This window comes from Vipera ursinii, assembly GCF_947247035.1.
Source record: "Vipera ursinii genome assembly, chromosome: 11".
Taxonomy (NCBI): domain Eukaryota; kingdom Metazoa; phylum Chordata; class Lepidosauria; order Squamata; family Viperidae; genus Vipera; species Vipera ursinii.
Genome location: NC_139524.1, coordinates 1,335,920 through 1,347,111, shown reverse-complemented (window position 1 = coordinate 1,347,111; position 11,192 = coordinate 1,335,920).

The following is an 11,192-nucleotide window of genomic DNA, read 5'->3' as shown; positions in this document are numbered from 1 at the left end:
GTAACTGTACAAGTATATAAGTATTTGTAATGTGTTATAATGTATGTTTGAGTATAGAAATTAAGGTCAAGGGAGGTGGAGTGGGCAACCGAAGTACGTGCAGGGATGGTTCCTCTTCCTCCCCCCAGAGGCCTGATGCGGTGGAAAGGAGGAAGATCTCCTGAAGAAGGGAAGGGGGACAATATATATGTATATGGGTGGGTAAGAGGTTATTTATATTTTGGGACAATATGCTTACTTTGTAGCTTTAGTTTTGTAAGATTTATGTTAGAGCACATATGAAGACCAAAGGGAATATGTAATATAAAGAATATAATGAGCAAGAATTGAAAAATAATTAATAAAGAGAAAATAGATATTGTATTTTTACAAGAAACACATCAATAGAAAGAAGGGGTGAATGAACAGGTTATATTGGGTTGATGTATATGAAAAGGCATTTGGTACATCAAAAGCAAGAGGGGTAGTAATCATTGTAGCTAAAAGATGTGAATATAAGATAAAAGCCATAAAAAGGGATGATATGGGAAGATTTCTTATAATTCAAGCCTTGATTTATGGACAAGAGGTCACTTTAGCAATTTGTATGCATCTAATACAAATCAAGGAGAGTTTTATAATAGGATATATAAAGAAATAGAAGTAATAAAAAGGTAATGCGATAATGGCAGGTGATTAAAATATGGTTATGGATACAGGAATTGATAAATCTAATCCATCAAAAGCAGAAATAAAGTATAATAATACAGATTTAAGAAAACTTATCAATAGAAATAGATTAAAAGATGTTTGGAGAGAAATACATGGCAATCAAAAGAGTTATACATATTTTTCTAGTAGACATAAAAATTTTACTAGATTATACATTTGTAACATCGGAAATATTATCTAAAATAATGAAAGCAGAGATAAAAATAATCAAAATATCAGATCATGCAATGGTAACTATGGAAATGGAAATAGATTGTGATTATAAACAGGCAAGTAGATGGAGAATGGATTTGAGGATTTTTAAAAATAAAGAGATTTTAGAGAAAATGGGAAGAGAGTTAAAAGACATATGGATTATAAATGAAGAAGGAGGTAGTAATATAGGTGTAATATGGGATGCAATGAAAGCAGTGGTAAAAGGTTTAGGGATAAAATATTCTTATAATATAAAAAACAAAAAGAGAAATATATAAAAAGGTTGGAGGAGGAAAGTAAAGAACTAGAGAGTAAATATATAGAAAGTAGAGAGAATAGGATTATGTTAGAATTATCAGCTAAAAGAAAAGAGTTGCAAAATATTGAGTTAGAACAGGTTCAAAGAAATCTAATTTATTTAAATAGGGAATTTTATTTTATTTATTTATTTATTTATTTTATTGGATTTGTATACCGCCCTATTCCCATAGGACTCAGGGTGGTTTACAGGGCAGTTAAAACCATGAATACAAGAAATTAAAAACAATTAAAACAATTAAGTTAAATTCAAGCCCCAAGAGTAAATCTAAAACCCAGTTAAATTAATAACCCCACAGTCTGGACCAAACAGATCGAAGAGCCAAGTTTTCAGGTCCCGGCAGAATGAGTGAAGGTCGGGGGCAGTCCTAAGTTCTGTGGGTAGTTGGTTCCATAGGGCAGGTGCACCCGCAGAGAACACCCTTCCCCTGGGAATAACCCGCCGGCATTCATTAACCGGCGGTACCCTGAGAAGGCCCTCCCTGTGGAGGCGCACAGGATGATGGGAAGATGATTCCGGCAGCAGGTGTTCCCTTAGATAGTCCAGACCCAAGCCATTTAGGGCTTTATAGGTCATTACCAGCACCTTGAATCTCACCCGGAGGGCAACCAGAAGCCAATGTAGCTCACGGAGAAGAAGTGTTACATGGGAGTATCAGGATGCTCCCATCAAAACTCGTGCGGCTAAATTCTGCACCAGTTGAAGCCTTCGGGTGGTCCTCAAGGGAAGCCCCATGTAGAGGGCATTGCAGTAGTCTAACCGGGAGGTCACGAGCACATGAGTGACTGTACGTAGAGCATCTCGGTCCAGATAGGGACGCAACTGGCACACCAGGCGAATCTGGGAAAAAGCCCCCCTGGTCACGGCTCCTATATGATCTTCCAAACTGAGCCGTAATTCCAGGAGGACGCCCAAGTTGCGGGCCCTATCAATGGGGGGTAATACCTCATCCCCTATTGTTAATGATGGACAAGGCTGGTCAGCCCGAGATGCTGGTATGAACAGCCACTCAGTCTTGTCAGGATTGAGACGAAGCCTGTTTCTCCCCATCCAAACCCGGACTGCCTCCAGGCAATGGGACATCACGGTGAGGGCATCACTGGGTTGGGTCGGGGTGGAAAGAAAAAGTTGGGTATCATCAGCGTACTGGTGATACCCCACCCCGAAACCACGAATGAGCTCACCCATTACTATGAAAATAGTAATAAAAATTCTAGAATATTGGCTAGAGCCACACAAGTTAAAAAGGCAAAAAGCGTGATTGGAGTAATAAAGAATGATAAGGGAGAAAGATGTAACATGATGAGAGAAAAATTGTTGATATTTCAGAAGTTCTTTGAAAAGTTATATAAGGGAAAGGAAATAAATGTGAATCAGGCATATATAGAAAAAAAATTAAACTGTAAAATTCAAGAATATGATAAAGAAATAATGGAATCACAAATAGAAGAGGAGGAGATACTGGAAGTTATTAATAAATTGAAAATAGGTAAAGCACCAGGGTTAGATGGACTATATCCCTTATTAATCAGGATGCTAAGATTTTTACAGCAATATTGACAAATAGACTGAATAAATTTATAGAGAATTACATTAAAAATGATCAGTGTGGATTTATAAGAGATTTATAAAGAATCAAAAATTAAAGGCTGGTTTATTAGCATTAGACTTTTTTTATACAAGTTTTATTGATTTTTTAATATTTACATATACATGTATTTGTGAAGCAATACGGTGGTTGGGTAGTCAAAGTAACAAATAACAAGTTGTTTGTAAATAGTTCAGGTTGCATCAACAAGGATTCCCTCTCTGATTCCCTTAGTTATCACATAGTCAAAATAATCAAATTAATACATTTCTAGTTGTGACCTAGTCCATTAACGGAATTTTCAATATATTTTCACTAATACATATCAATATGCTGTTTTTAAGTTTTACTTAATCGTAATAGAATACTCTCCCTTCACGGATTACTGCCTTGTCGTGGCAAAGGGGCTTGCGTAATTCAATGAAGCTATGAGCTATGCCGTGCAGGGCCACCCAAGACGGACAGGTCATAGCCGAGAGTTCTGACAAAATGTGATCCACTGGAGAAGGAAATGGCAACCCACTCCAGTATCTTTGCCATGAAAACCCTATGGACAGTACCAAAAGGCAAAACGATATGATGCTGGAAGATGAGCCCCTCAGGTCGGAAGGCGTCCAATATGCTACTGGGGAAGAGCAGAGGGCTAGTACTAGTAGCGCCAGAAAGAATGAAGCGACTGGGCCAAAGCCGAAAGGACACTCAGCTGTGGATGTGTCTGGTGGTGAAAGGAAAGTCCGATGCTGTAAAGATTTTTTCTCCATAGGAACCTGGAATGTAAGATCCATGAATCAAGGAAAGCTGGACGTGGTCAAACAAGAGATGTCAAGACTGAACATCGACATCTTAGGTATCAGCAAACTAAAATGGACAGGAATGGGTGAATTTAATTCAGATGACCATCAGGTATACTACTGCGGGCAAGAATCCCTCAGAAGAAATGGAGTAGCCTTCATAGTCAATAAAAGAGTAGGAAAAGCAATACTGGGATACAATCCTCAAAATGACAGAATGATCTCAGTTCGAATCCAAGGCAAACCATTCAATATCACAGTAGTCCAAGTCTATGCCCCAACCACCAGTGCTGAAGAGGATGAAATTGACCGGTTCTATGAAGCCCTACAGCACCTTATAGAACTAACACCAAAAAATGATGTCCTTATCATCATGGGGGATTGGAATGCTAAAGTAGGAAGCCAAAAGATAACTGGAATAACAGGCAAGTTTGGCCTTGGAGTACAAAATGAAGCAGGGCACAGGCTGATAGAATTTTGTCAAGAGAATACAATGGTCATAGCAAACACTCTTTTCCAACAACCCAAGAGACGGCTCTACACATGGACATCACCAGACGGTCAACACAGAAATCAGATTGACTATATGCTCTGCAGCCAAAGATGGAGAAGCTCTATACAGTCGGTAAAAACAAGACCAGGAGCTGACTGTGGCTCAGACCATGAGCTTCTCCTTGCAAAGTTTAAGCTTAAACTGAAGAAAGTAGGGAAAAGCACTAGGCCACTCAGGTATGAATTAAATCATATCCCTGTTGAATATACAGTAGAGGTGACAAATAGATTTAAGGGATTAGATCTGATAGACAGAGTGCCTGAAGAACTATGGACAGAGGTTCGCGACATTGTACAACAGGTAGCAACCAAAACCATCCCAAAGAAAAAGAAATGCAAGAAAGCAAAATGGCTGTCTGAGGAAGCTTTGCAAATAGCTAAGGAAAGGAGGGAAGCGAAAGGCAAGGGAGAAAAACATAGATATGCCCAATTGAATGCAGAATTCCAGAGAATAGCTAGAAGAGATAAGAATGCCTTCTTAAATGAACAGTGCAAAGAAATAGAAGAAAACAATAGAATAGGGAGGACCAGAGATCTTTTCAAGAAAATTGGAGAGATGAAGGGAACGTTTAATGCAAAAATGGGCATGATAAAGGACCAAAATGGCAGGGACCTAACAGAGGCAGAAGAGATTAAGAAGAGGTGGCAAAATTACACAGAAGAACTATACAAGAATGAGCTTAATGTCCCTGATAATCACAATGAGGTGGTCACTGACCTCGAGCCAGACATCCTAGAATGTGAAGTGAAGTGGGCCTTAGAAAAGCTGAGCAACAACAAAGCTAGTGGAGGTGACAGTATTCCAGCTGAGCTATTCAAAATCTTAAAAGACAGTGCAGTAAAAGTGCTACACTCAATTTGCCAGCAAATTTGGAAAACTCAACAGTGGCCACAGGATTGGAAAAGATCAGTTTACATTCCAATTCCAAAGAAAGGCAGTGCCAAAGAATGTTCAAACTATCGCACCATTGCACTCATTTCTCATGCTAGTAAAGTCATGCTTAAAATCCTACAAGCTAGACTTCAGCAGTATGTGGATCGAGAACTACCAGAAGTACAGGCAGGATTTCGAAGAGGCAGAGGAACTAGAGATCAAATTGCCAACATACGCTGGATCATGGAGAAAGCTAGGGAGTTCCAGAAAAACGTCTACTTCTGCTTCATTGACTATGCTAAAGCCTTTGATTGTGTGGATCATAACAAACTGTGGCAAGTTCTTAAAGAGATGGGAGTACCAGACCATCTTATTTGTCTCTTGAGAAACCTATATGCGGGTCAAGAAGCAACAGTGAGAACTGGACATGGAACCACTGATTGGTTCAAAATTGGGAAAGGAGTCTGGCAAGGCTGTATACTGTCGCCCTGCCTATTTAACTTATATGCAGAGCACATCATGAGAAAGGCAGGGCTAGATGAATCAAAAGTTGGAATTAAGATTGCCGGAAGAAATATCAACAACCTAAGATACGCAGATGATACCACTCTAATGGCAGAAAGTGAAGAAGAACTAAAGAGCCTCTTGTTGCGGGTGAAGAAGGAGAGTGCAAAACTTGGGTTGAAACTTAACATTAAGAAAACCAAGATCATGGCATCTGGCCCTCTCAATTCCTGGCAAATAGATGGGGAAGAAATGGAGGTAGTGACAGATTTTATTTTCCTGGGTTCCAAGATCACTGCAGATGGGGACTGTAGCCAAGAAATTAAAAGACGCTTGCTCCTGGGGAGGAAAGCCATGGCAAATCTAGACAGCACACTAAAAAACAGAGACATCACCCTGTCAACAAAAGTACGTATAGTCAAGGCTATGGTCTTCCCAGTAGCAATGTATGGCAGTGAAAGTTGGACCATAAGAAAGGCTGAGCGCCAAAGAATTGAGGCCTTTGAACTATGGTGCTGGAGAAGACTCCTGCAAGTCCCTTGGACTGCAAGGCGATCAAACCGGTCAGTCCTAGAGGAGATCAATCCTGACTGCTCTTTAGAAGGCCAGATCCTGAAGCTAAAACTCAAATACTTTGGCCACCTAATGAGAAGGAAGGACTCACTGGAGAAGAGCCTAATGCTGGGAAAGATCGAGGGCAATAGAAGAAGGGGACGACAGAGAATGAGGTGGCTGGATGGAGTCACTGAAGCAGTAGGCGTGAGCTTAAATGGACTCCAGAAGATGGTAGAGGACAGGAAGGCCTGGAGGAATGTTGTCCATAGGGTCGCGATGGGTCGGACGCGACTTCGCAGCTAACAACAACAACAAATAGAATACTCTAGAGTAGCCTATAATATAAAAAAGAAAGCTTAATTTTTGGGTAACCCACAATTCCCTATTTCAATAAAAAATAATATTCTTGTCAACAATTATTAAAATACTATCTTTTGTTATAAGATTCTAGATTCTATAGTATAGTTCAAAATTATCTTCTAAAAGCTTAATTCTGTTTTCCTTTAAAGATCTAATATATCGATTCTAATAACCAACTTTACTTTAAGAGTTAAATACAAGATGAGTTTCCGTCTATATCATTACAACTAATATATTCTGTATGTCGTCTTAACCATTCATCAATTGTTAAAATACTATCTTTTGTTATATCATTCCAAATTCTATAATATACAGGTGAAACTTGAAAAATTAGAATATCGTGCAAAAGTTCATTTATTTCAGTAATGCAACTTAAAAGGGGAAACTAATATATGAGATAGACTCATTACATGCAAAGCAAGATAGTTCATGCTGTGATTTGTCATAATTGTGATGATTATGGCTTACAGCTCATGAAAACCCCAAATCCACAATCTCAGAAAATTAGAATATTACATGCAATCAATAAAACAAGGAGTGTACATAGAACAATATCGGACCTCTGAAAAATATAAGCATGCATATGTACTCAGTACTTGGTTTGGGCCCCTTTTGCAGCAATTACTGCCTCAATGTGGTGTGGCATGGAAGCTATCAGCCTGAGGTATTTATTTATTTATTTATTCGACTTATATACTGCCCTATTCCCGCAGGACTCAGTGCAGTTTACAGGGCAATTAAAATCATACCATACAAAAGTTAAAAATTTAAAACAATTAATTAAATTTAAAGCCCAAAGTTTAAAAATTAAAACATTTAAAACCCAATTAAAACCCCTCAGTCTAGGCCCGACAGATCAAAGAGCCAAGTTTTCAGGTCCCGGCAGAATGAACGGGGGTCGGAGGCAGTCCTAAGTTCCATTGGAAGTTGGTTCCAAAGGGCAGGCACACCCACAGAGAAGGCCCTCTCTCTCTGGGAGTCACCCGCTGGCAATCCTTTACCGGCGGTACCCTAAGAAGGTCCTCCCTGCGGGAGCGCACAGGATGATGGGAAGTGGATGCCGGCAGCAGATGCTCCCTCAGATAATCTGGACCCAAGCCATTTAGGGCTTTATAGGTCATCACCAGCACCTTGAATCTCACTCGGAGGGCAACTGGAAGCCAATGCAGCTCGCGGAGAAGAGGTGTTACACGGGAGTATCAGGAAACTCCCATCACAACTCGCGCGGCCGCATTCTGCACCAGTTGAAGCCTCCGAGTGGTCCTCAAGAGCAGCCCCATGTAGAGAGCATTGCAGTAGTCTAGCCGGGAGGTCACGAGCGCATGGGTGACTGTGCATAGGGCATCTCGGTCCAGATAGGGCCGCAACTGGCACACCAGGTGAACCTGGGCAAAGGCCCCCCTGGTCACAGCTCCTATATGATCTTCAAAGCTGAGCCGTGAAGCCGTGTTATGGAAGACCAGGATGCTTCAATAGCGGCCTTCAGCTCTTCTGCATTGTTCGGTCTCATGTCTCTCATCTTTCTCTTGGCAATGCCCCATAGATTCTCTATGGGGTTCAGGTCAGGTGAGTTTGATGGCCAATCAAGCACAGTAATCCTGGGCAAAGGCCCCCCTGGTCGCAGCTCCTATATGATCTTCAAAGCTGAGCCGTGAAGCCGTGTAATGGAAGACCAGGACAGTGGCGTAGCGTGGGGGGTGCAGGGGGGGCCGGCCGCACCGGGCGCAACATCTGGGGGGGCGCGCTCGCACTCGGGAGGGATGGAAGACGCGCCGAAGCGCCCTTCGCGCGGCTGGAGTCCCGCGGGGGGGATCCGGGGCTGAGGCGCACTCGGGGAAGCAGTAACTCACAACCAGCTACTCTTGGGGGACGGAGGCACAAAGCCGGCCAGACAGGGCTCGGAGCCATCCCAGACCACAGCTGCACTTCCACCTTTCCCAGGGCGGCCCCTGCAGACGGAGTGCAGTGCAGGGCACCAGCATGCCCCACTGCCAGAGAAGCGCCCGCCAGTGCGGCCCCGACTCCCTCACCCCGCGGCAGGTGGCGGCGGCATAGCGGGGCTTGCGAAAAGCGGGGCGGTCGGCGGCGGCTGCTCCCGGCGCCGGGCAAGGGCAAGCAGGGCAAGGTCGCTCCTGCTCAAAAGCCAGCGGCTGGCTCTCCCGGGGCTGGCGGCCTGAACGGGGACCGGCCTCCCCCTCTCCGCACTAGAGCAGCCCCACGGTGGCGGCCCGGCGCACGTGGCTGAGGGGGCGGCGGTGGCGGGAGGGGGGTCAGAGGAGCGAGCCGAGCTCTCCCGGGGCAGCAGGTGCGGGCTGGTGCGGCTCCAGGCTCAGCCGCAGCTCCGGCCAAGGGCTGCCAAGCTCATGGGGTGTCGTGCCGGCCCCCTCCCTCGCTCCCCACGCCCGGATGCACCCCCAGCGGAAGCCCCGGTCAGCCGCGGTGCATGCCTGAGCGAGACGGGCAGCTGCGCTGGCGGGTCCCGCTCTCTTCCAGGCATCAGAGGTAAGAAAGGGAAGGCGGCGCCCCCAGCCGCCCCCCCTGCCGGCTCCGAAGCGGAGGCTCCGCTGCGCCGCCCACCTCCTGGCATGGCCTCGGGTCCCGGTGCTTCTGCCGCACGTGAGGGAGGGGATGCCGGACCTTCCCCCTTTTCCCGGGGGAGGCGTGGGTGGGGGGTGCGGCGGACGCCCAGGATGCGGGGCTCCCTGCGGCAGACTCGAGTGCTAAAATCCACAGGTTAGGGGGCGCAAATTACTTGCCTTGCCCCGGGTGCTGACAACCCACGCTACGCCACTGGACCAGGATGCTTCAATAACGGCCTTCAGCTCTTCTGCATTGTTCGGTCTCATGTCTCTCATCTTTCTCTTGGCAATGCCCCATAGATTCTCTATGGGGTTCAGGTCAGGTGAGTTTGCTGGCCAATCAAGCACAGTAATCCCACGGTCATTGAACCAGGTTTTGGTGCTTTTGGCAGTGTGGGCAGGTGCCAAGTCCTGCTGGAAAATGAAGTCAGCATCCCCATAAAGCTCGTCTGCAGAAGGAAGCATGAAGTGCTCCAAAATCTCCTGGTAGACGGCTGCATTGACCCTGAAGTTAATGAAGCACAGTGGACCAACACCAGCAGATGACATGGCTCCCCAAATCAACACAGACTGTGGAAACTTCACACTGGACTTCAAGCATCTTGCAGTGTGTGCCTCTCCATTCTTCCTCCAGACTCTGGGTCCTTGGATTCCAAATGAGATGCAAAAGTTGCTCTCATCAGAAAAGAGGACTTTGGACCACTGAGCAACAGACCAGGTCTGTTTTTCTTTAGCCCAGGTAAGACGCTTCTGAGGTTGTTTGTTGTTCAGGAGCGGCTTGACAAGAGGAATATGACATTTGAAGCCCATGTCCAGGATCCGTCTGTGTGTGGTGGCTCTTGATGCACTGACTCCAGCTGTTGTGATTCAGGGCCAGCCTGTGGGTCCGGTAGCCGGCTCGGATGTCTCGGATGACTCAAATGAGGGGGAGGAGGTGGGTGTTGAAGTCGAACTTGCTGATGATGGCTTGGAGGCTTCGCAGAGCCCCCAGCCAGGGCCCTCTTCTCAGCTGCGCGAGCCCGAGAGTGCGGATGATGATGACCCACAGCTGGCCCTGTTCAAGGACGCCCGACGCAGGAGGCAGTCAAGCAGGAACAAGCAGAGAAAGGCTGTGGGACTCCTCGGAAGGAGGCACAGGGAGGCCACGCCCTGAACTCTAAATAAAAGGAGTGTTTGGGGAAGGGCTGGTTGCTGAAAGCAACCGTTCCGTTTGAGGATTCAAGTTCCAGTGTTTTGTTTCTTGTTCTGTTGTTTGTGTAATAAATCTTGGCAGACGCTTTCCAGCCTCAGACGCTCTCCAGTCTCTACTGTTTATATAGGGGTTGCCTTTCTGCAAGGCCGGTAGCAGGCTGGTTCAGAACACCAGCCTCAGTCCACTCCTTGTGAAAGTCCCCAACTGTCAGGACCCACCCCCATCCAGGGGAAAAAAGATATAGTTAGGAAAAAGAGGAAAAAGGAAAGAAAAAGGCACCAACTTCCAACTCTCTTTAGCATAGTGGAAGGTAACAACATTACAACCACAACTTTTACTTTTACACAGCAGTATGTACAAGCTATTTCTATAACAATAAATCTACCTAATTCAGCAAAAACAAAATCAAAGTTTCATTTCTTTTTTCATTGCAAGCACAACATCCAGAAACAATTTCAAAATAGAAATTGTGTGTTACCCATCAGACATCGTAGCTGGCAGTGCATATGGATCACAAAACAGCATGTTCCCTACTGTTGGGGTCCCTTCAGATGTGTTGGACTGGCTGGTAGTCTATGACAAGGAGAAGGAGGAGGATATGAAAGGGAAGGAGAAAATGAAAGGGAAGGAGAAGATACCTTTCAAGTGTCTCATGGCAAAAAGAAGTCTACTTTAGCTATGAAGAAAAGAAAATCCAATAATAGGGAGAGGGGGAAGTTCAACAGCAATGCGCTTGTGGCTTTTCTTTCTTGGTAGAACAACTGAACACAAGAAATGATTTGCCAGAAAGAACAGCCAAAATATACAACTGCTGATGAGTTTCTTTGCTCCACCTTCGTGAAACCACTAGATGGCAATTTTGCCTTTGCAAAATTCTTTGCCAGTTGGAAGAGAGTCCCTCTCAAGGGCTGCCCCAACTGAGCTCCAAGCTGCTGGCAAAATTGAGATTCAGAACAAGACTGTCAGTGAGAT